At 36.5% G+C, this 26,137-nt stretch overlaps 1 protein-coding gene across 2 annotated transcripts in view; it reads right to left on the reverse strand.

Annotated features, from left to right (window-relative positions):
- STXBP6 (syntaxin binding protein 6) overlaps nt 1–18,666 on the reverse strand; it is an 88,568-nt gene extending 69,902 nt beyond the window's left edge. Inside the window, exon 1 of one of the 2 annotated variants that reach the window (XM_039335963.1) lies at nt 18,270–18,666. The gene's annotated coding sequence lies outside the window, so the exon portion shown is untranslated. Of the gene's footprint in view, nt 1–17,609; nt 17,713–18,269 lie in introns of those variants that run through there. The other variant, XM_039335972.1, reaches the window with a different exon arrangement.
- Nucleotides 18,667–26,137: the final 7,471 nt, after the last annotated feature.

Genomic DNA, 26,137 nt, shown 5'->3' on the forward strand with positions numbered 1-26,137 from the left:
AAATTTGAGACCTAGCAAAAACCATAATTATTGATTTTTAATGATGCATTAATGTATGTGACTTAGGAAATATGGACATTAAGCCAAAAGGATTCATGATGAAAGAGTGCTGACTTTCCTAATTCTTTCAAAAAAGACTAATTGATCATTATGACCCAAAATGGTTATATATACCAATTTGTTTATCATTCACTGAGGTATAGTGCCATGTATAGATTATCTTTATGGCCATTTCTTGATTGTTAGCTGAAATAGAACTTCACCAAAAAGTGTTCAAGATGCATTAATTTGAAAAGCCAAACCATCATCTAGATTATATATAGATTTTCAAGAAAGCTGAAATACTTAAGTACTGAAATACAGTACAAGGAATTCCATTCCTTACAACATGGATCTTCAGAATCAGTTTGATGAATTGATTCAGGCACCAAAGTACAATTCTAGTCCCACTCTAGGCATGAAAGCTGGCTGAGTGACCTTGAGCCAGTCATTAAACCTTTCTATGACCAAGAAAAGAAATCAGGATTATCAAAATTGCTATCACCAGCATTGGATAATGGCTATGCTACCAGAGAAAAATATGTGAACTACTTCATTCTATGTACAAGGACTGCAAGAAACATTGTATAGTTGTTAAAGGGGAATAAATAGTTGAGGAAGGAGGAGAATCAATGGAATACACTGCTGTCCATCCCCAACTCCCAGAACTGGTCCAGAAGGATATGATGATTGATGGTATCAAAGGTTGCTGTGAGAAGGATGTACTACTCCTATCTTGCTCCCACCAAAGTTCATCTAAGGATGCAATCAACGTTGCAGTCGTCTCACAATTCAGCCTAAATCCTGATTGAAAGGGTCCAGATAATTTGTTTCATCCAGGGTCTTCTGAAGCTATCAAGTGACCACTTTCTCCACAACTTTCCCTAAAAAGGGAAGGTTGGAGATCAGATAAAAACTGTCCTGATTAGATGGGTCAAGTAATAATAGCTTGAGGAAAGGGTTGACCACTGCCTCTTTAAGAGCCAGTAAGACCACTTTCTCCCACAAGGAAGAATTAATCACTAACCAGACCCAATCAGGCAGGCAGCCTTAACCAGCTAGGAAGAGCACGAATCTAACAAAGATGTGGCCGAACTATTGCAAAGGCTTGTCTATTTCCTTAGGTCAGGGGTGTCAAACTTGCAATGTCACGTGACACGACGTATTTCATCTTTTTTTTCCATTGTCAGCAATGGGGCGAGCGCGGTTTCATTATGATGCATCTGGCCCATAGGCTGGCAGTTTGACACCCCTGCCTTAGGTCCAACAGAATCAAATCCTCTCAAATAACCATGCAAACCTTAGCATAACCTCCACTGGTTCTGCCCCAAGGCTGAAGTTCAGTCTAGACCAAATATGAGGAGCTTTAGCTGCTAGGTGGACAGCATATTCCTTACAGAGACACCCCCATCTTAATATAACTTCTTCCAAGGAGGAACAGAGTCATCTGAAACATTCATTGAGTCACTATCTGTGGAGACACAGTTACATTTTGCCCCCTTACTATCACAAGGTAGACTCTAATTAGCTCTAGCAGCTATTCAATCATCTTCAACTCCTGTCTTTTGCCAGCAGCTCCCTAGCATCTACTAGACCTTTTTAGTTCCCTCAACCCTTTCACATATCATGAAGTTATGGAAACTGTGGTTCAAAGCTGTGGTCACTCTTCAATTCTAAGCAACATGTACTGCAAATCATTTTGATTTGTTATCAGCATTTAAATAGATGTGCCTAGCAATGGACCCACTGATCATTTTGAAATGTAATAGCACTCAAATTATAAGCATTATTAGATAGCTAGGTCAGCTTAAACAAATACATCTTTTAGAAAGTTTGTAAAGTGCCATGGAATACGGAAAAATAATAGAAAGCTTATTAGTTTCATCATGAATCTGTTTAGTTTTTTGATATCGCAGCATAGAAAAGGAAGAAAACCAGTCCACTACTACTCAGGCGCTTCTTGTTTAAGACATAATAACTTGTTGCTCAGAATGGCCTTACCAAAATCATTCATTCATTCATTCATTCATTCATTTGCCACCTTGTTTCAAATGATTCTTTTTGCTGATGGAAAAGATACAGTTCTACCTATATACAATAGGTATATTGTAATATGGCATGGCATTTCTCAGCAAGAAGCATACAAATATACAAGAATTAAGCTACACTTCCAGTGATATTAAAAACGTATTCAATTGGTTTTCAATATATTATTCTTTTTTCCTCTTATCTCTTGATATCTTTCCAGGAAAGCCCAGATGTTTACATTTCAGCCAAGCCTTTTTTTCACTGGAAAGTAAATACAGTGCATTCAAAATCATGGGTATGTAAACATCCAGATATTTTAAGCCTTTCAGGAAACAATTGCTTAAGTACATATGTTTTAAGGCATTACATATGTCATAAGTATCAAAGAGACCAGCAATTGAGGAGGTTGGGAAGAAAGGAGAGAAGTAAAAAAAGATGCATTAAAACAATGAAAACACATATATAAATGTTGGCCCCGTGTTACAATCTTATATATACTTGCTTGCAAGTAATTTTCATTAAACTGCCACTTGATCTCTGAGGAGGAGTTGTGAGTCCAGAAGGACCCCCAAGTTGCACACTGGGTCTGTCTGAGATAGTGCAACACCATCTAGAACTAAAGATAAAAAAACTCCAGATCCTGAGACTCCATGCACCCATAGCCACCTTCCCCGGGTTCAGCTGTTGAGTATCATCAGCTTAACTAATGATACTTTATCCCATGGTCCTGGATGAACTCACCCAGGAGGTTCATGTAGATTTAGAAAGGAGCAGAGAGAGCACCAAGCACTGCAGCACTCCACAAAGGAGAAGCCCTGGACTGGACCTCTCACTCCTTATCAACATTGACAGGGACCTTGACTGTGATGCTAAGGAGGTTATATTGATGTTAAATTTGATTACAGCCGCTAGGTTGTTAATAGGACAATATTGGAAGAAGGAATCTTTGCCTACTTTACAAGAATGGTTTCATAAAGTTTCGTATTTGGCAGAAATGGCAAAGATGTGGAGCAATCTCCCAACTCCCTTTTTATAATTTGCTTTCTTTCTATATATATACATTTTTTATGTATTATTATTCCTTTATTCACAAAGTAGCCAAATGTTATTTTTAAAATATTTGTTAAATAATCCTATATTCAGTTCTGGGAAGTCGGGGGGGGGGGTGGGGTGGTTGGGGAGGGGGGGTGGATTTTTATTTGTAAAACTTTTGAAAAATTTCAATAAAAAAAAAAAAAAAAAAAAAACATTGACAGGGACCAGCTTTGGAAAAAGGAGCCTAACCACTGCAAAACTGTGCCCCCCTCCAGCCCTAAGTCCCACAAAAGCCCCCCAAAATATAGTGGCTGACAATACTCAAAACACTGAAAATCAAGGAGAGCAAGGATGGCTGCACTATCCCCATCTTACTGTTGCTAGAGATCAATATTGTTTCTACCCCATAATGGGGCTTGAAATCTAATTGGAAAGTTATTTACTCATTTACTAATCTCTTCTTCCAGGATTCTGAAGACAGCATACATACAGCATTCCTATTTTCCCACAACAACCATCCTGTACAGCAGGGGATGGATTGAGACATACTGCTTAACTTAGTGTTTTTCGAACCTGACATTAAGATGTGTGGACTTTAAGACTCAGAATTCCCTAGCCAAAGTTGAAGTCCACATATTTTAAAGCTGCCATGTTTGAAAAATGCTGATTTATACAAAGATTTCTGAGTCAGCTTCCCTAGCAATGGCTGGATTGAAACCTGACTCTCCCAGATCATAGTCCATTATTCTACCTACATGCCTCAATGGATGTTAAGAGAGTTTCAAAGAGAATTTATAAGATTGCAGCTTTCATAATACAAAGCAATAATTCACCACTGTATAAAACTGCATTTTTTACTAGCTAGTCTTACAAAAATGCAGGAAAAAGTGAAATACTATTTATTGTAACGTATCATTATGCAAGAAAGGTCATTAATACAATGCAGGAAAAGTTGCTGTAATCCATGGTTTTGAACTTAAACAGGAAATAAAAATATTCACAATGCAAGGTTAGCCATTAAAACCTTGGAAAATGTTTAATCAGCAGCTCCATCAGCATTTCACACACAAAAACTATTTACATACTGTATTTCTTGTCTTATATAAACATTCTCAATACTTAAATTCACAAAGATGCCAGTCCCTTGTTGTTTTTGTAAATTTTGATAACAAGGCAATTCACAGGAACATTTTAGTTTCAATTACACAGCAGTATAATTGTTTTAATTGTTTCTAGTTGTACATCGCCTAGAGTCATATCCAGTGAGCTAAGTGGCCACATACATTTGCTAATTTTTTTTTTTTTAAAAAAAAGCACAGTGCAATGCAGGTATGCAACAAGTATGCTTTGAGTGCAAACTGGGCTAATAGAGAATGTGCTGGATAAGCCACAAATATTGCTATTTGGTTTAACCATTGCTTGGTAACTAAACTGAATAACTGATTAAGTTCACATGTCAAATTAAATCATAAACCATTATTTCTAAATTAAATCATAAACTATTATTTCTAAACTAGCCAATTCATACAACAAAGTCTCAAAGTAAAACCTAATAATTATTGTATGTCTCATGCAGGGCAGGCAATTGGTCATTGTACCATATGTGTCATCAATTTCCCATTGACAGCATCTTTCTACTGAATTAGCAACAGGTGACAACTACAGATGTATTTCTTATCATGAAGAATATGGTTAAAAAAAGAACTGGAGTTTTCCAGAACTCCTGTGAAAGGCAATTTAAAGATTGGGTTTACATTGCTGTAGAACAGAGGTGTCAAACACACAACATCATGGGACATGTCGTGACATATCACAACTTTTTTGCCATTGCTGGCAATGGGGTGGGCGCGGTTTCGCTATAATGCATCTGGCCCATGGGCTGGCAGTTAGACACCCCTGCTGTAGAATATGAAGGCAGAAAATCAGGGAAGATTTATCTGAGTAGACAGACAACCTGTTTCTTACTTTTTCTTTTGATAGCCTGAAAAAAAACCTAGACATGTACTTTCAAGATGTGGCTACATTTACATGAAACTGGTAATATTCTGAACTGGTCTGGAAGTAAATTTAACAAACAAATAAATAAAAATAAGCAGTTGGGTTGACGGCTTTAAAAAATTTGTTTTCAACTAGTGCAGGATGTCAATTGTTCAACTCTGTATTAACATTATATACAAAATAGGCCATAACAACTTTTCAGTAAACTTTGATTTAAAAAACGTGATATTTTTGTGTGAATATAATAAAGAACAACATAGTGGAATAAGAGCAGTTTCCAAAATAAGAGGCAATGTCAAATACAGTCAAGAACAATTATTAACAGCGTAAGATTTTTGCTTTAAAGAAAAACTACATTTATCAGAAATTGGATTATATAGCAAATAAGATTCCACATTTTTTGCAGATTTTATTTCAGGCAGGAGGAATCTCTCTTGTTAAGATAATCAATAGTTGCCAAACATAAATTTGACTCTTTTACAATGAAACTTTATGAAATGTAATTCATATCATGAAATATGCAACATAACACAACTATAAGAATATTGAAACATGTATATGCATACATGCTTCGATATTCTTATAGTTGTGTTGTGTTGCACATTTCATCCATCCATCTCTGCTTTGAGACTTAAGCTACTTCTTTCACACACTGCAGTAAAGAATGAACAACCAAAGGAATTTTAGCTGCTTCAAGAGGCTCATGAGAACCATCTGACACTATAATAAAAAGGTATTTTGTCATGTATCAGTATTTTTATTTATGCCTTTATGGGTGTTTTATAAGGGCAATGCATTTAAAAAACTAACAGAATAAAGATAGAAGCTGTTTCTCTTTTTTTAATAACTGTCTAGATTTGGAATCTATCTAGTCATATCCAAGCTCAGTTGCAGATAAAAGTATTTCAAGAAAAACTAAGAGGATCAGGACATAAATGGCAAGCAAATGAAGAAAGAAGTTGAAAAAGTACCGGTAACTGTAAAGTTACTGAAAAGGGGGCTTATAGACTCCTCTATAAATCACTCCATTATTTAAAAAGGTAATGTGCAGACGGAATAATTGTTCACCATATGTAATAAAGACTATTTTATCCTTATATATATTATTCCTATGGTGTGAAAGATTCTTCACTGCAGAATGAATAACAAGCAAGCACTTTTTCTATTACTGCTATGTGAGATACTACTTAATGGCATTTACTTGGCTTTCTCTCAACATCCCAAGCATGAAACTGAGATAAAACACCAATATCTCAGTTTCTAGAAATGGCAGGAAGCCAAACATGGAAAAAAAATCCTCAACTGCAACACAGAATTTAAGCATTTCCTTATTCTGAAAGGTGAGGGTAGGAAACTGTTTAAAGAAATCCAGAGCATGGGAAGAAAATATTCTTATTTCATTCCATGAATTTATAGTGACAACAATCAACTGACCCTAAACTTATTCATTTTTAAATAAAGGGCTCTTTTATCTATAGGGTTTTTAATAAATCCTTCTAAAGAAGATCAAGATGGAATGGAAGACTGAACTTACAATATTTAGATTTAGCCACTGTTAACTTACATATTGTTTATAGAATATTTAGTTATTCAGTTGCATCAGTCATGAGATAGACGTATTTTGCTTACAACATATTTTGATGAGTAATGAATATGATTTCATGTGGGTACAATGCATCCAGCTATTTCTCAAGTCACATACAGTACATGACACAGAAGCTAAATTCAGCAGGTCATAAATAATAGTTCATACAAATAGAAAGACTAATAAATGATGACAGATTAGCACATGAACATAATTCATGAAATATTAGAAGCAGGAAGTCATCACCTTGCTTTATTATCAGAACCATTTTTTGCTCTGACTTCTTTATTTTCAAAATAGTCCTATCAGAATGCAAACTGCAACAAACAAGAAGCCAATTCACCTAAGAAAATTTGATACCATTTTTTCTAAAAGCTAAGGTTTTATTGGCTTAAAATAGTCCTCAGCAACTGGGACCAGGATTGCTGTTGCTAAGTGATGCAGTCATAAAGCACAATGTCATATGAGTGCTTAGAAATGACAATCCTGGCAGTCCTAGTTGCCATTGCAACACACAGCTAGTTAAATGGGAAGAGACAGGAATCCCAGGTAAAGAGCTTGGAGATGGGGATGGGAGAGTGCTGCAGTGTGCTGTACCATTCTCTCTCTCACACACACACACACACTCTTCACAGGTGTAAATCTTTATGAAGGCTTCCAAGCCTGAATTGGTATTCCCAGCATTTCCCTGTGCTAGTACCAGCTCAACTCCAATGAGTTTCACAGGTTACTCAAATGAAACCAAAGCTAGTCCTCAAGGCAAAAGCAAGTTTCCAAGGTGAAGGCAAGTTTCAAGACAAAGGCAAGTCCACAAGAAAAGTCCACAGGCAAGGCAAGGCCGCAAGGCAAGGCAGGGCAAGGCCGCAAGGCAAGGCAGGGCAAGGCCACAGCTGAAGAGACTCAATCCAAAATTCAAGGCAAGAACACACAGCAAGGAAAGAAACACATTGTTCCCAGCTTCTGGTTCAGCCCATCAGGAGGGGCAAAGCTGTCTCCTCGCAAGTAATCAGGTTGCTCTTCGCTGCCCCTGCCTTAAATGTTCTTGGATCAGGTGCAGAAGGCATTTTCTCTTTCTCATCACTGATTGGCTGCAGCTGAATGCTTTCCCCACCTGAAGCCTCAGGGCTGTCCTGCTGCAGCTATGCTTCAGCCAAATCCCTCTCAGACAGCTGCTTGGAGCCACTAACCAACTCTCATCCTGAAATGCCTGGAACTGGTTCATCTTCCTCTGATCTGACATATGCAGAGGTATCTGGGGAAGTGTCTGGGGGAGTCATCACATGCAGGCAGGCTGGTGGGGAGAGTGGGCTAGCTAGAGACGGAAATCAGAAGTGAGGGGGGTGCTGCAGCAGTATATGAATGCAGCTGGATGGATGGGCACTATGGAGTGCAGGTGGGAGTACTGAGAGCAAGTCCACACTATAGAGTATGAGATCTCTGGGATAAATTTATAGGAGCAGACTTGTGACCTTCCTTCTTGTCAACCCCTCCACTGACTGTGAGAAGCTGACAAGAAGGTTGCACTGACATAAATGGCAATCACATGATTGCAACTCACTATGACATTAATTGCAGGCCAAGTGCCTGAGCACCCAGATCAGAAACAAGTGATTGTGGGGAGACTTGTGACAGCTGCATCAGTCATCAACAGTCAGCACTTTTATACTTTTGAACAGTCGCTGATTAAGAGGTCATAACTTGAGGACTACCTACATTGGCTAATCGTAAGGACAAATAAAAGCAATAATTACTTTCATCAAGTAAAATATGGAGTCATGAACAACTGATCTAGAATAGGAGCATGAACATAACAACTACTAGAAGATGCTTCCCAAATGCCTAAAAGAGAAGAAACATATCATTTGCTAACTGCAAAGTAACAAGTTTTATTTTCAATTCCTTTTTTATCTTATTTCTATATGTATATATGTTTAAATGAGCATGCACAGAAATCTAGAAGCTGTTCTATAGAAGGTGGAAAGATCACTGTTTGATAAAAATCAATTTTTCAGTGTGCAAAAAATAGAATTTGAAAAGAATCTTTTGGAAATTTATATTTAATTGTCCAGAACTTCATGTGGATTAAGTTTGAGGTCACACTTTAGAACACATCCAACTGGTTTCTATATTAGCTGTGTGTGTCTGTGAGAGAGGGAAAAAAATTAGAAATTCAGTGGTTTACAGACTGAAATAAAAAATTAAAGAATCTCAACATCTTTGCTCAACATGGGAGTTTCTGAAGCTGTAAGGTATCCTTGTTTGTTTTGGGTTGTTTTGTGGTTTATAATTATACTGTTTTTTATTTGGTTTTATGCTTTATGCAAGGCACTGAGAGACACTGGATTGCAGCAGGGAAGATATCTGGTTAATACATAAATAATGTGCTAACTTGACATTTCATGGAGATGTCAGATACAGACACTGACAGTTCATGGAGATGTCAGATGCAGCTACGGTAACATATAGCTTCCTCACATTCAACTCAGACAGCTCTAAATACAATATAGGCTTGTTTTTAAAAACCATTTAAACACTAAAACTGAAACAACAAATAGACAACATGTTAAATAATTCTATTTTGTGAAGAAGGATGTGCGAACTGGAAAAGAGAAATAGATGTACATGTAATTCTCAGTTTTCTGACTAACTTTATAGATGAATACAATAACTATATATTTTCAGTATCACTAAATATTGTTAAATGCACACAATTTTTTAAATAATGAAAATGAGCTCTTAATGGCAAAGCAATTCAAAATATGTTCAGTATCCCATTTCATTGAAAAACTAATTCGAGATAACATACAGCATGCCATTATTCTCAATAAGGGTAACTTCATCTAATTTAAGCCCAGAAACCCAGTCTCAGAAAAATCACATGCTAATTAAATCACATTTATTTAGAAACAACATATAAGGCACCTATCAAATTCTAAATAGTAAGCAGTTGCAAAAAATAAAAAATAAAAAATTCTGGCTATCCCATCTTAACATACATATGTGTTAAAATGAAAAATGACCCAGGCTGCTATAGATCAGCTACTTCTGCAGAAAAATATTGCACAATTAGCTACATCAGAAAGTGTTTCTTAATATTATTGAATACTGTATAATATGGACTGCTAGAGAGAATGCTTTATCAGCTCTACTTTTCATTTCCAAAAGGCAAACTGTACAGTGAAAGCTAAGCAGAAAGAAAAGAAGGAAGAAATTGCATTAATAGACATTGTTTGTCAATTTTTTCTTGGTGAGATTGTGATACATTTCCTTTGATGAAGAAATACATTGCACATATTGGAACCAAACATTGGTGCAATTTCTTCTTTTGTTTTAACATGTACAGCTTAGTTGTTGTTGAAAAAAAAAACCAGAAAACTGGGGATTCCATTCGGTTCTTCGTTTATATACTAGGTTTCCCTTACCTCGTGGTGAAATATTAAACTATAAGTATGCTATCAGATGAAATGTAATCTCCTTATATTTTCCCCCAACCCTCCTCTCCACAACTAGTTCATTTGATAATGCTATAAAAAATGTTCAAGGAAATAATACAACATCAATTCAATTTGTTTTTTAAGACAATGTTGGCAGCAAGTACTTTTTGAACTTAGAGCCTTTTCAAATTAATGCTTAGATTGTCCAAAAGAAAGGCTAAAGGATTCTGCCAGTCCCCAAAAGAATTTCAAAACCTTCATATCATCTTTGGATTCACATATTAATTTAAGAATGTGCTAGCATAAAAATAGAAGAAAGAAATGCTCTAGTCTAAACTTAACCATTTTCAGAAATAAATTCTCAATTCTCCTGCAATAGTCTCTAATGCATGAGTGTCCAACCTTTTGGCTTGCCTGGGCCCTATTGAATAAAGAGGAATTATCTTGGGCTGCATATAAAATATATACTATAGCTAATGTATATAAATCATATATAAAGTTAAAATTTATGATCTTGTGGAGCCACAGTAGTAGCTGTCCAGGGCCACATGTAGCCTACAGGATGTGGGTTGGACACACCTGTTCTAAAGAGGTGTTTTACATGTAAATCTTAGAAAATTTTAGCTTATTTAAGCACGTAGGTCTATTGAAGTTCATGACACAAGAGAACTACAGTGGTTCTGTAGCATATACAACTCATTTGCCAGTATAAAATAATTCTTTCCCTAGCTTGAAAAGTTACAAAGGGTATTTTTAAAAATAAATTGGAAATCATATGGTTACTTTTTAAGAATATTTGTGCTCAACAGCATTTCTTGACAAACAACTAGGATTATTAGAAAGCTTATTTTGGAATATGAAATTATTAACAACATTCCTGAAAAGGTAACAAAAAGGTAACAATTATATGGTAAAGCAACATGAAGGTAAATGGATATTACTAAACAATATGAGTCAGAAAAGTTTGATTACATAATAGTAACTCCTTTCTTTCAGAACTAAGGATTGAACTGCTATTTACTTTTCATTAAAAGATATACCATGACAAAATGAACCAAAAGCAGCCAAGATAACCCAACATACATAAAGCTAACACTACCACCCTTCAACTCAGATGAGACAGCAAGCCAATACAGAAATTTTAAAACAAACATTTTATCTTAGTATAGAATTAGCTGTATTATACCAAATCTGATGAATTGTACCTGACCTTTGTAATACAATCTTAGCATTCCTCCTTTTCTAAAATATTTTTATTATCTAAATTGGGAATAAAGAAACAATTCTATTTTTTAATTTTTAGGTACTGAGAAGCACATTCAAAATATGCAATTACAGAATGTGTAACAATAATTTCCATTATGGAAAAATGCATGTGTGAATCTATTAATGTCATTTGATAGCTTGCTGGATGTTTTCTATACTGTAATCATAATTCTAATTATTGCAGAAGCAAAAAGGAGAATATTTTTGACATCTGAAATAGTTCATTTCATACACTACATAAAAAGATAATAGCAAATATGCAAGAGCCATAAAAGAAGTCTGGAAACGAGCAAAGCAGGGCTTTTTTTCTCATAGAATGCCCAGAACGGAGTTCCGGCACCTTTTTTGGATGGAACCTTGTAGGGTAGTCAAGGCGGGTTGTATGACGTGTGTGAGTTCCGGCACCTTTTTTTTTTTTAGAAAAAAAGCACTGGATCAAAGTAAAACATAAACATGGTAGTGGGCTGCGTCCCAGGGGTTGGGGACCTCTGCTCTACAGAATCCTGGATGAGACAATTATCTGGACCCCTTCCACTCAGATTTCAGGCAGGAACATCAGATAAAAACAGCATTGGTGACACTTCTGGATTACCTCTGAGAAGAGTGGGATGGAGGTAATACATCCATCCTAGCTCTTCTTCACCTCTTGGAAGCAGTTGATACCAACATATCCTTTTCTTTTGGCTTTGGGAGCTGGGGGTGGGGCGGCATGATTTTGTGCTGGTTACATCATTTTTCTGAGGCTGGTTTCAATCATTGTTGATTGGGAATAAGAGATCCAATCTGTGGTCACTGCTTTGTGATACCACAGGACTCAGTGTTTTCTCTGTTCCTTTTCAGCATTTACATGAAGCCAGGGATAATATCCAGAATGGACAAAAAGATTTAAAGTAAGAATTTGAAGTACAATTGTACGTTCATGATGAACATGTAACTGCTAAACCATTTGTTGTTGTAGCTAAAAATGCTAAGTTTGGTTGAAATTTGAAACAAAGAATTTGCTAAACAATGTATGATTTGATTATAATATACAGATGCATTAAGAGAAAAATATGGTTAAAAGTATTGAAATTTATTTTTTGTTATCTCAAAAACATTTTTTATAAAACAATGTATCAGTGGTCCATGATGCTAGATAAATTATCTAGAATGTATAAAGGCAATTCAAATGTATGTTGGATATGTGAACAAGGAAAATTTTATCAAGCCTGATGAACAAGTTAAAATGACTAAAAAATTTGGATTCAATACATTGATACAGAAGATTTTATAGATTAATATTCAATTGAAGTCACACTTTTCCTTATAGAACTAATAAATAAACCATTAGAAATAAGTCATAGATTATTTCAATATATGATTACTGTGGCCAGATTATATGCATAGAGATGGAAAATTCGACACTATATACCAGGCGTCTCCAATCCCCAGTCTGTGGACCAGTACCAGGACACAGCATGCCAGCTACCGGTCCGCACAAACAAAGCCCCATCCACGGGACGCAGGCAGCACACAAAACCACACCCCCTCTGGTCCATAGAAAAACCTATCTCCACATAACCGGTCCCTGGTGCCCAAAAGGTTGGGGACCTCTGCTATATATTATTGAGGAATGGATGGTGAAATTGACAGATCTTGCTGAGCTTCTCTTGTAAGGGAGATGGGGGGATTATTATTAAATATTATTTATTATTAAATATTAACTATTTAAATAATTAAATTATGTAATTTATTATTAAATAAATTCAGTATTGTCAAGACTTGGAAGATTCTGTTAATGCAGCTTTTACAATAAATAGAATTTGCTTATCTGGATGTATTGCTTGTCTGGTCTACCTGGTAATGGGATAGATACTAAAGGAATTCATGGATATTCTGCCTAGATCTTTGTACAATTCCTTTGAGAGCACCTACAGAACAGCAAGAAAGAATAATTGGCTACAGTTAAGTTTTCAGAGGTGTAAGAGAAATACAAACTTAACAACTTCATGCTTCCAAAGTAGAAGTTTTATTGTACTGAATTAGGCAATATTGGTAAAAGAGAGAAGGTTAAAAATATCAATGGCTTTCATACTGAAAAAATACCACCATACAGTTTAAAGCCTAATTGAAAGTTATCCATACATTATGACCATGCATCACCTCAAAAATCCCATATAAAAATAAATAAATATTTAAATATTTTTTAAATATTTAAAAAATAACCAATCATATGATATGAATAAAGAGAAACTCCACACTACTAGCCTGTCTAAGATATTGGACCATTCAATAAGCTTTTTTTCCAAAACTCAGAATGAAGGCTTTCCATACTGTAAGAGATTTTCAAAAAGATTAAAATGAAGACTAAGAATTTGGCTCTTGCAAAAATCAAGAACGTGACTTCATTTAAAAATTAGTTATTTGCCAGTGTCATATTAAATACTGTACAAATCATTGTTTCTTTTTGGCTCAGGTTCATGATGGGAGTATTGAGACAGTGACTGCATACCATGAGATTTTATAAATCAAGGAAATTAAAAGTAATTAACATTCCTTGCAATCTTTTGAGGACAGGAAATCATGTGTTCATCTATCCTGCTGCAGTATAAATCATGTTGGAGCTTATGACATCACAACACAGCAAATTATTCTGATTTTGTCCTGTTTAACTGGTGACTGCTTTATAACCAAAAATACTTTTTTCTTTTTCTGATCAAATTGCATGGGTTTGCAGATTTACTAGAAGCATAAAACCTACTATCAATAATATCTGAATTAAATTAAATTAGATAAAATTCAGGAGATATTAAGTGGGATTAATGAAGTCTGTCAAGATACCAGCTTATTTCAAATGTTGTGATTTATATGAATTAAAATAGTTTCTCTAGTCAAAAGCAGAAAAAAAGCTATTGAAATGTATAACTTGATATAAAGTTTCTGGCTGAGTTTGTACAACATACTAATCCAGACTAATTGGCAACATAAAATTCCAGGAGCAAAGAATTTCTTTTTACAGTGTGGCTGATATATAGTAAACTGCTTTGAGACGTATTTACTCATAAAGCATTACAAAACTATGCCATACAAATAATTGCTTCCAAGCAGCAAAACAGTTCCCAAATCTAACACTTATATTTCACACACACACACACACACACACACACACACACACACACACAGGGAGAGGGAGAGAGAGATAGAGAGGAGAGAGGGAGACAGAGGGAGACAGAACCTATTCTTAATACATCCCAGGAACCACAAAAAACTGGGGAAGCTATTGCTGTCTAGGAGCTCCTGTCCTTGAAATGCCCAAATTAGAGTTGTATAGAACTCTAGGACTTTCTACCTACAAAGGAGAAACATGCCAATATATAATAAAAAGGTGCTCATGTTATTCTTTGCTTATCAATTGGCTGTAACAAATATCTCTGCCTCCTAGTGTGCCTATAATTTGGCAGACTATTTTATAGTGCTGATTTGGTTAGCTCAGCTCACAGGACTTCACAGGCCTATGCATTGCTTCAGACTTGTATGTAGTTATTTAAAAAAAGAGTTATGACAGTGTTAGCTTTACATTATCATACATTCCAAAATATATTTTTGGAACTGAATTTGGAACATGGCATACTTATAATGCTAAACTATAAGAATATTGCCAAGTGGCTAGTTTCAGAAGGCAGATTAACTAAAATGCAAGTAAACAAAAGTTTGTTGTTGTTTTTTAAATATTCTATAAAAGCAACAACAAAACATTTCCAACAATCTTAAGATTGATTTAAATCACAGGGTTTCAAACCCGCCACGTCACATGACGTGTTGCGACGTATCGTGACTTTTTGCATTGCCAGCAATGGGGTGGGCACGGCTTCAGTATGATGAAACTGGCATGCAGACCTGCAATTTGATACCCCTGGTTTAAATGGAGGATAAAGATAAACAAAACGCAACAGAAGGACTGATACAACTTTTGTGCTTGAACAGCCATTACCTAGAATAAACTCACAGCACTCCCAAAGGTTCAGAATATATGACTGATCAAGGAAAATGCACCATTATTCAAATCACTTTAAAAATGTCAACCTATACCTTAGGCATACAGCCCTCTAGGCATTCACTTATATTTTAAACATTCAAATGTTTTTCAATCACATGAAAAATCAATAGTCACATTCCAACTATGTTATCTGAAGAACCAAGCACAGACTAAAATCCAACCATATGAACAGATGGCTGCCCATGCAGCAGGACTTTTCCTTTCCTTTATTTCCCAGATGTGCTCTGGATGATTCCCCAGCAGCCTTTGGGTAGCATGAGGAAATGTAAATTGTCTGCACCATTTACTGATGTAATACTAACTGGATGCAACTCACATAGCTTCTTCATGGATGTTAAAATTACTAAATAATATTTACGTAGAAATACAGGCCATAGGCTTTCAACCAATGATTGGTTCTCTTTTGTATTAAAATAAACATAGCCCGAGAATAGGAAAATACAAAGTTTTCCTGCAAAATGTTTGCACAGTTTAGGCTAAATTCCAATTGTGTTAACAATTGAGTCCTTGAAAAGAGGCCTTTTCCTGTACTTTAACTGGAACTTTTTTGATCTTTCAGAGGCAACCTCTACCTTCTTAAAATGTGTGCTTGGTTTTTTTCCTAAGAAACTGATAAAATATAAAAATAACAGTATTTTAAAAATGGTTTCACAGCTAAGATGCTGACTAAAGAAATATAAAATAGAATCTATAAGGGTGGAAACTGATTTGCCTAAGCAATGCAAAACAATATATAGAAAAATAGGAAAAAATGATTGTAATTAATAATTATATCAAATGGCAATCAGCTATTGAAATTATTTTCAAAACTCCACAGGCAATAGATCTGGAAGTTTATCAGACAAGAAAATCTTAAAAAATTGCAAGTCTTTAATCTGTTATCCTTCTACCGATGGACCAAAATCATCGGGTATGATCTTTACTGTAAACTTCAAGATGTCCAGTGTAACTCTTGTATTTCAGTAGATCTTAAGTGTTCTAAAGCTCTATCTAAAATATGTATTTAATATTATTAAAGGAAATTTTATTGTTGCTGACTAGGTTTTGATAAGAAATACAGACTTATATATTAATGACTCACATTATTTTAGGGAGGTCTAATCTTCATATTGAAGCAGAGGAATTATATGTCAGGAAATGTTCCCAGGATAATTTTTGCCTCTTCAACTAGAATACTTGGAAAATTTTTAAGAAATATTTATTTGAACAAAATATTATAAAATTATAATAGCAACCTGCTACTAAGGGAATTAAAATAATTAAATTGTAAAAAAGAGAACGCTTTATAGTAAGAGAGAGAGATGATAAATTCTGCTTTGATATGAAAACCACCAGAGCTTTTCTACATGTCAACATATATGCTTTTGTTTTAAAATCTTTAAAAAATATTGAAGTGCAATCCATGGTCAAACTAATCTTCTTGACTGTTAACTGTGATATATCTTGACCGTGATATATCTTGACTGATATAAACGAAAATGGGCATTTATAAATGGACATTAGGATATATCTTCTAGTACTAATTAGGGCTGCAGTCATTAGAAGAGTTGAAGCATAGACTTCCAATAAACTTGAGTACTAGAATTACTGATGGATTTCTGCCCTATCCTCATTATTACCTCAAAACAAATTCTACGGCTTATATCAAGTTAAGTGTATTTTGATCCCCGGCTTAGCATAAAGGATTACAATAATAAAAAAAATCTAGCCACTAGAGGGGCGAGTGGGTGCAAGGAGCATCCATTTATGGACTGCATAAGAATGTCTGGACCATTTCCCACTGAACAGACTTTTAAACCCCACAAATTCAGCATCAGGCAAACTGACTAATAGATTTTTGGAGAAGGACGAAAGCGGACAAGAGACAGAAACAATGCGGACAAGACAGAAAGAAATGCAACTTCTCCCATTAAATTGAACTGAAGCTCGCGTGGCCAAACTGCTAAATTCAGCAGCGCTCTGCATAAATGAAGAAGTCGGAAGGGAAGGCAAAGAGGCGAAGTGCCAAGAGGCGCGTTTGGGGCGTGAGCTGCCCCGTTTTCCAATCCGGAGATGAAGCCGCTTGCTCTGTTTAGTCTTTCTCTAAAGGCAGCCTCGCTGAGTTTGCCCCGAGCGCTAGGAAAATGGAGGCGATTCAGCTTCAGTTCTGGAGTTTTACCTTCCCCCCCCCCATCGCCATACAACTCACATTTATGCAGTACGGAACGGAACATCTCTCCGGCCAATTGAAAGCGGTTTAATCAATGTGGCCAGCCCAATGAACTTTTTTTCTCCCCTAAGGCAAATGTATTGAGATTCCGATGCAGCACAGCCTATATACCTATGCAGCATCACAATAATAAAACCCGGAAAAACGATTAAATCTCTCCCTCCTCCAGAGTATCCCGTTCAGATCTCTCCTTCTCAGGAGCCTTGCCCAAATATTTATCGCGCCATTCCGGAGCTCTTTCAGCAAACCGGGCGGGCTGGACGGGGCGAGCTTTCGCGCCAGCTTCAGACGCAAAGACACTCCCTTCTCCGCGCGTCGACAGCCCGCGATCGGTCTACCAAAAACCCGCGCTCTCCATTCCCAAAAGAGAACCAGCTGGGAGAGAGCTTGGATGTTATCTGTGAAACGAGCGGAGAAGTGGCCGAAGAAGCGCGGGCACGTCTCACCCACCTCTTCTCGCAGTTCGCCTCCTCGGCTAGCCTAGCCTACTTCTTCTGAATCAGCCCCCAACTTCGGAGCGAGTTGCGCGGGAAAAGAGCAGAAAGGCTCCACGAGCAAGGGAAGAAGAGGTTGCCGAATCCCGGCGCTCTGGAAAAAGATAAATTACCCTACGTCGCAACTACCTTCAGCGAGACCTACCTTCCTGCCGCCCAGCTCCAGCAAAACGACGACCTACACGCGAAGGGTTCAGGCACGAAACTCCGGGCAAAACAACAGTAATAAATAAATCAGATCCACGAGCCCAAGGGGGAAAAAACAACAACAACTCTTTGCCGCCTTCTTCCTCCTCCTCCTCCTCCTCCACGCTCCTTTAAGGCACTTAGCTGGAGCGGCTCTTACTGCTCTTTCCCTGCCAGCAGACCCGGGCTACCCAGCTGTGAGCCAGCGGTGGGAGAGGAGCGCCACGTGCCTGCGCGGAGCCAATGGAAACAGACAGCCGTGGAACCTTCCTCGCTCTGCCCGCCTTCTCTGCCGTCCCATGTGATCACCTCCAGAGCTTAAGTTCAGGTTTGGGCAACCAACCTGGAGGAGGAAGCGGTGAGGGGAATTTGTGGGATGAGTTAGCAATTCCGCGGAATTGTTGCGGGTGGTTCTCCTCGCGAGGAAGAATGTTCCTAGGGAACAAGAAGGGAGGTGAAAAAAGGAGATGAATGTAGGGGTTAAAATACGTCCCAGTGGGTTAATAAAGGGAGAGAAGAAGTGGAACAGCTTTCCTCAAACTGGTCCCCTTCAGATAGCATGTGTGATTTCCAGTCTGTGATCAAAGGTCTGCCTGGCTGGGGATTAGGGAAGTTATGGTCTGCCACACCTGAGGAGCACTGGATTGTTTGTGAACCCCGAAATCTTTTGGCATTATCATCAACTTGTAGGAGTTTGCTATAGTTTTGGGTTTGTGCCTCATTGTGTATCTTTAATTTACTTAAGCATAAGGGCATATGAAAATTGGAGTTCTACTACTGCAAGGCTCCTTGAAGTACTCCTTTCCTATCAGGTGTGTGTTGTAACCAGTAGGTGAAGACTCTTCAAAGAGATGTAAATGGAGTAGTTCCTTACTCTGTCCACTAACTGGACTAGCAAGATTCTTCTCTGATGGAGGAAGTTGGGCAATTTTAATTGTAGGTGAAAAGAAGGGAGAGCTGGCATAAGAATAAAAAATACATGACTTTTTTTATACAGGTAGTCCTTGACTTACGACTACAATTGAACCTAAAATTTATGTTGCTAAGTGAAACATTTGTTAAATGAATTTTGCTCCATTTTACAACTTTTCCTGCTATGGGGATGCTGCAACAATTGTAAGTAGGAAAAATGGTCAAATGACACTTTTTTCAGTGCCCTTGTAACTTTGAATGGTCACTAAATGAACTGTTGTAAGTCGAGGACTACCTGAATTTGTAAGTCACTCGCTAAAACTTTTTGACATGATTTACACAATATAACTAGGTTTATATTTATGTTAGCAAGCAAGATTTCAAATTTTGATTGGTGCTGATAATGGTTGCTGTTACCGGTTTGTGTAACGTACAAAGCTTATGTAAACCCACAATACCGTAGTAAAATTAAAGGCAGTTGGGCAGACTTAAAATGGTGATCTTGTTAATCATTCACTACTTGGCATGTTCTATAAACCTGTTAAATATTACAGATTTTTCAGAAAACTGAAAATATTGTTTACAGACCTGTTCAGTTCTCCAATGCTTGCTGCTCACTGAGGCTACCTAGTTTTTCTATGCTCATTTATCTGTTATATTTATAAAAATGTAGCTTGTGAAAATTATATCCTAGGCTTCGAGCTATGAACTAAATTATTAAATAATTGATTACCTGAACAACAAAATATTTCATATGAGAGTTGTGTCCTTAAATAAGATACGAAGATAAAATAACTCAGAAAGTCTTATAATGAATACAAATTATAAGGGGAGAAAGTTAAAACGACATTAAATGTTACTATTCTAAAAAGGAGGAAAAATTAACTTGCAGAGGAAAAGAAACCCCTATAAGATAGAATAAAAGTGACATACATAGCTAAAATATGTCAAAAGACTTCGGAAACTTTAAAAAAAATGCTTGCTTGGAATTAAAGCAAATAAAAGCAATTCTAAGTTCTCAAGGAACACATTTATAGTTAGGATACCAAACTGGGTCAGCTAAAATCTGCCACACCTCGAAGAGCAGTCATCCATTAAGACTTTACTTTCTGCAAATCAGTTTAGTAAGATTCTTTGCAAGTATAGATATGTAGGGGAATATCTTTTTAAATATAGTGGTCATCCAATAAAGCTATAACAATGTGATAATCTCTTTATAGCTTTAGAGTATGCTCCAGGGATTTCTTTTAAAAATTCTATATATTGAATAAAAAACTATTTCTAGAGTAAAATCCAGCCTCTATTGCTAAATAAGAAATTTCTTGGTAGTTTATTTTAGTTTCAAGGAATTTGTTATGGTGTTTGGTTAATTTTGCCTAGTATTATATATAGATTTCATAGTTTTTTCAAGATTAAAATTGTTACTAAGTAAAGTTGAATTTAGTTAATACTTGAATGGGAGTTCATTAGGGAATATCAGGATTGTAGGCTCAACTATTGTAATAACTTGGGAGGAAGGGAAACTTATCAGAATAAAACAAAGATAAAATGCTTTACAGACAGTCCTCAATCGACCACAATTGAACCCAAAATTTCCATTGCTAAGCAAGACAATCGCCCCATTTTATAACCTTTGTTGTCACAGTTCTGAAGCGAATCGTAGCAGTTGTTATGTTAGTAACACGGTTAAGTAAATCTGGCTTCCCCATTGACTTGGCTTGTCGGAAGGTTGCAAAGGGTGATCCATGAGCCCAGGGAACTGCAGCCACTATAAATACATGCCAGTTGCCAAGTGTCTGAATTTTGATTGCACAACCATGAGGATGTTGCAACAGTTGTAAGTGTGAAAAGTGGTCTGTGTTACTTTTTTCAGTGCTTTTGTATCTTCGAATGGTCACTCAATGAATGGTTCTAAGTTGACTGAACATGGTTAACTAAACACGGCCCTGCTATGTAACAATTTTAAGTCTGTAGACTTGCTGGGTAGAGAATTCTGGGAAATGAAGTCCATACATCTTAAAAAGTTTCCAAGGTTGAAAAACATTGCCATATAAATTACTAGGGATCAAGTTTAACTCCAGATGTTACTTAGATATGAATATCTGGAAATCTTGTATAATCCATTTATATTAGTGTCACTGTATTATATACCGATAGTATTCTCTATAACCATTAAAAGAAACATTTTCATTTTTATATTACCGCATAATGAAAATGTAGTAATTTGCAGATAAGAGCTAATAAACTAAGTAATATTTCTTATAAAGAACATCCCAAACTGCAATTTAAATAGGAATGAAGATTATTTTTCATCTATTGCCAACATGTTACACCTTAAAATGTAACTAATATTCAGTCATGAGAAAAAGAGGATTATCTCCAAGATTTTTATAGTGATTTGACCTTACCAACTTATCATTTGTACAAACAAAAATAGAATTGTTGTACATACTGAATAAACTATAACCACTAGATCAGTGGTTCTCAACCTTTTTAATGCCGCGACCCCCAACCGGTCCTAAGTCGAGGACTACTCAACTGGTCGTAAGTCGAGGACTACTCAACTGGTGCAGCACTGTTTGCAGAATGGGACTTTTGACGGGCTCAGCAGGGCAGAGACAGCCTGGACAATTCCTATTGGCTTTCAAAAGCCAATAGAATAAAAGGGAGTAGCACAGCTAAGGAAAGGGGGAAAAAAATGGCGGACTGCGTTGTTTGGCAACCCCCATGAAATGGTCGTTCGACCCCAAATGGGGTCCCAACCCACAGGTTGAGAACCACTGCACTAGATTTACTGATATTTAGAATTCATTTAGTAACCACTTGAAGTTACAGCATTGGAAAAAAACATTGCAACATCCCTATGGTCACATAATCATTGCTTGGGTGCTTGGCAACTGGCATGTATTTATGACAGTTGCATTGTCCCGGAGTCATGTAATCACCATTTGTAACCTTCTCAACCAGCTTCCAACAAGCAAAGTCAATGGGGGAAAACAGATTAATTTAATGAGCACACGATTCACTTAAGAACTATAGTGATTTATTTAACAACTCTGACAAAAAAGTTGTAAAATGAGGCACAACTCACTTGACAATTGCCTTGATTAGCAACAGAATTTGACTCTGTATTGTGGTTATAAGTGGAGAACTACCTGTTACGTGAGGCAGTGCTATCTTAATATTATTTACTTGCTTGTTTTGAAATATGTTAAGATTAAAGTTTAGTAATACAACAGGTTCTACTTATTCAGAATACTTATTGGCTTCAAAATTTAAATGTCATAGTAACAAAGGTTCAAAGACTTGTGCTATTTTTTTTTTAACTTAAGCCGAAAGGATCATATTCTAGTTTTAACTACACAGAGAGTTTAAAACAAAAGTATATATGTTGAAATGCATAAAAGCTGGGCTTTATAGTCCCAACATTATATACTCTTACTTTACAGTATTTTAGCAAGGGTAGGAGTGCATATCAAAAGTTATGCTTCTGCACTCATGTGGCTTGGACTAAATCCCAACTAAAGCCAATAGGTTTTACATCCTGTTGCAATATATCATTGCACAAGTACATAGTTGTGGCTTCATTATATCTGTTCTGCAAAGAAGTTTAATAAATTTCTCAGTTTATGTCTATGCAAATGCACTGCAGCCTTAGTGGCACTCTTCTCGGTTTTATTATTTCAGGAAGTGACAGCTAAATGAGACATATTCGCAAACATGTTATAATATTACAAAAAGCATTTTGTTCAGTTCTGAATCGGAGTCAGTAACAAACAGCCATGTAAAACAAAACTCTAGTATGATAGCATAATAAAACAGAAGCTTCAAGTAATTTTCAATCTGAACAAAAGCTATAATACAACAAAGAACATTTGAGATACAATTGTTTTTTTCCTAAGGTATCCATAGAGCAGTGATGGCGAATCTTTTAGAGACCGAGTACCCAAACTGCAACCCAAAACCCACTTATGTATCATTGAATGCCGGGTGGGCATGGCCCATTGGGTGGGCATGGCCCATTGGGTGGGCATGGCCCATTGGGTGGGCATGGCCCATTGGGTGGGCGTGGCTGCTGTGGAAACAGCAGACTGGGAATTAAAAAGTTGAATCAATCAATTTCAACTTTGCGAGATCTTTTTTTCCCCACGAGAAGTTGAAATTGATTGCTTGATTGCTTGAACTTTTTTTTTTTTGCACACGGCGGAGACCTAAAGTGAAAAGGTTTTATAAAACCCAGCTGAAGGCCTAGGACTGGGGTGACGGCGCGCTTGCCCACAGAGAGGGCTCTGCATGCTACCTGTGGCATGCATGCCATAGGTTCACCACCATGGCCATAGAGCACACAAAGAAATACAATTGTAACTCAAAAATGTTCTATTTATTTGTTTTGTATTTTCATGATGGTAAATCACTGCCACAATATCTTTCCTGCCAGCCCACCTAACAAGTCTCTTGTGTGTTTAGAAATTGAGATACTGTTGGCTGGCAGTTTAAACATTTTTAAAAAGAAACAGTGGACAGATGAGGAATCCCCAAAGTGGAACTTTTCCTAAAATGTTTTTGTGAAATGAAGGAAGCTGTTTTTGTTTTGGGTTTTGTTTGGGATGGGGTTTTTTTTATTCATCATACAGAGGTTCATCTTTCCCTCAGGTACATATCATTATTACCTCTCCTTGGCTGGACAGTTGTCCTTTTCTTGACTGAATATATGACTATTTAAAGTATTTTTCAGGGATGGACTAGACCAGGGAGAAAATAGTGCAGAGTTGTAGAATCTCACCTAGTAAGGGAGTATTTTTCACTTTTATCATTACTGCTATCAATCCTCCATTTCTTGTGGCCTTCCTGTGGTTATACAAACTACTACAAATGTGAGATAAAAATGCAAAAATATTTTCTCAAATGTTTTCCAGTTTCAAACTGAGAATGAAAAGACGAATCAACTCCATTTTCAATGCAGTGAGTAGATGATATACTGAGAGACCTGGATATTGGTTGCAGAGACACACTTTATCCTTTGCCATATTTTTACAGTGATGTAGTTCCTTATAAACTGCTGACATGGCCATACAAAACCTCTTTGTAAGTCTTTGACAGTCTTACAACTGAAAAATCTGAAAATAAAACTTCCACAGGAGTATGGACCTTGGAAAATTGTGGCAAATAGCTGGCAGCTGGATATATTCCAAGTTTTGTTTTATAATTTTTTTGCTATTCAAAAACCTAGCAAAGGGAGCTGCTCAATCATATTTCATTCCAACTATTAAGGCTGTATATACTTGAAAAATGATTTGGAAAAAGTAATTTGGATCTTGCGTAAACACAACATCTTTGCTATTTATTAAAGTACAGGTAGTCCTCAATTTACAACAGTTCATTTAGTGACTGTTCAAAGTCACAATGGCACTGAAAAAAAAGGACTTATGACCATTTTGCACATGAGCACTTCAGCATCCCCATGGTCACGTGATCAAAATTCAGATGCTTGACAAATGACTCATATTTATGACGGTTATAGTATCCCAGGATCACATGATCATCTTTTGCAACCTTCTTACAACCAAAGTCAATGGGGAAGCCAGATTCACTTAACAACCAGTGTTACTAACTTAATAACTGCAGTGATTCACTTAACAGATGTGGCAAGAAAAGTCATAAAATGTGGCAAAATTCACTTAACAAATATTTCACTTAGCAACATAAATTTTGGGTTCAATTGTGGTCATAAGTCGAGGACTATCTGTATAAAAAAGTCAAGTATTTTTTGTTCTTATGCCAGCTCTCCCTTCTTTTCACCTACAATTAAAATTGCCCAACTTTCCCCCTCAGAGAAAAATCTTGTAGTCCAGTTAGTGGACAGACTAAGGAGCTACTCCATTTGCAAAGTCAATGTGGAAGCCAGAGTACTTAACAACCATGTTAACTAACTTGGTAACTGCAGTGATTTACTTAACAACTAGGGCAAGAAAGGTTGTAAAATGGGGCAGAATTCACTTAACAACTGCCTCATTTAGCAAGTGAAATTTGGGGCTCAGTTGTGGTCATAAGTTGAGGAATACCTGTTGATTTTTTTTTCAGGTGTCTGCAGAAGCCTGAAAAAAGGGGTGAATGCTTTCAAAAGCATTTAATGATGGGATTCCTTAAACCAGCAGAAATGTTTTTCTTATTCATGCCGAGCCTAACATTTTTAGATTTCTTCAGTGGACAGGGGAGGCATATTCAGAGAATGTTTGACGTGCTTCTTCAGTCCGAGTCAGATCCAAAATCTGTTTAGTCTTACAAACTGGATATTAAATTCCATACCCTTTGTTATGGGTTTTTAGCATTTTCTTATTACTGCAATAACAATTTTGCAATCATAAGATTAAATCATAATTTTTAACCATTGAATGGAATGTTGTGTATTAGCAACAAATGAGGCTTAATAAGTTTGGTTTTGCTTCCTGCCTAGCATTACAGAATTAAAAACGGAGGGTGAAAAAGCATTTGTTCTATAATTGAAAGATCACAATACACAGCTGAAGGGGTTGCATTTACTTTGGGTGTGACTAATGCCAGTCTGACCTGACCACATAAATTCAACTGTGATCTGTAATAAAACAAGGAAGCACAACATAAAACATTATGTGCTATTTGTCCATCTACATTGTTAATTATAGCCAGGTATTATATTACAATCAGTGGTTCTTATACAGTATTAGTCATATAAAGAAGGCAATTATCAATTCATGCTTAAAAGGTATGTTGTGTAATAAATTAGCTCAAAGTACTAAAAACAGCCCTGAAAGGTAAAAATCTCAAAGCACTGTAAAGTTTTAAGAGGGAAGAGAAGAAGAAAAAAAGTTCATTTAACACAGCTCTCCCAGCTTAGTCCTCTCCTGATGTATTGGACTACAGTTCCCAGAATTCCCA

This window comes from Crotalus tigris, unplaced genomic scaffold (assembly GCF_016545835.1).
Source record: "Crotalus tigris isolate CLP2741 ecotype Arizona unplaced genomic scaffold, ASM1654583v1 scf7180000017546.9332058, whole genome shotgun sequence".
Classification (NCBI taxonomy): domain Eukaryota; kingdom Metazoa; phylum Chordata; class Lepidosauria; order Squamata; family Viperidae; genus Crotalus; species Crotalus tigris.